The sequence below is a fragment of the Furipterus horrens genome, unplaced genomic scaffold, assembly GCF_987537825.1.
Source record: "Furipterus horrens unplaced genomic scaffold, mFurHor1.1.pri manual_scaffold_2, whole genome shotgun sequence".
NCBI lineage: Eukaryota > Metazoa > Chordata > Mammalia > Chiroptera > Furipteridae > Furipterus > Furipterus horrens.
The window spans coordinates 67,312,960-67,313,621 of NW_028327172.1; the positions used below are offsets into that span (position 1 = coordinate 67,312,960).

Sequence of the window (662 nt, forward strand, 5' to 3'; positions counted from 1 at the left end):
CACTTAAATGCGTGAGCTTACATAGCTAACTCAGACTTGTTCACTACATATTGACCTTTCCTCAGTGGAGCTCAGTGAATATTAATTTAAGTGAATCATAGAGAAAGACAGTTTGTCTTAGGAGGTATGGGAACCAGCCAATAGTATTCTAGTTACTGGAACTTTGGACATTGTAGTCACATTTCTGTATCTTGGTTCCTCCATATGAAAAATGGAGTGGTTTAGTTTGATATGTTTTTAAAGTCTCTACCAGATACTTATCTGGCAGGGGGGATACCATGTCATGATGGTGGTTTTCCCAGGGCGAGGTTTATCCATTGCACTCCGGATGTGCTGGTCCCTGTGATTTCCCCAAATGTGGGAGATTCGACTGCATAATTTGTGGTAGTGGGGGACTGCATTTATGCTCTCCCCTGAAATAAATAAATAAACAATAAATAAATAAATAAATAACGTCTACCAAATTAGGGAGATATTTCTGGAACTAGAATATAAAACCAGATACGTATGACTCTGTCACACTGCTCTGATCTGCATTCTTTATGGAATTTGCTAAATAAACCAACTGCAATCAAATGGAATTTGTAAATGAATGTCTGAAGGTAAATTTTGTGTCAGTAGTCAGAGAATGTGGCTTGAACTATATTGTTAATTGGTCAAAT

At 37.5% G+C, this 662-nt stretch overlaps 1 non-coding gene across 1 annotated transcript; it reads left to right on the forward strand.

Moving 5' to 3' along the window:
* The first annotated feature begins 253 nt into the window (after positions 1-253).
* LOC150018742 (U1 spliceosomal RNA) lies at positions 254-416 on the forward strand. Its single transcript, XR_016509498.1, has one exon. It is a non-coding gene; the product is annotated as a U1 spliceosomal RNA (small nuclear RNA).
* The last annotated feature ends 246 nt before the right edge of the window (positions 417-662 follow it).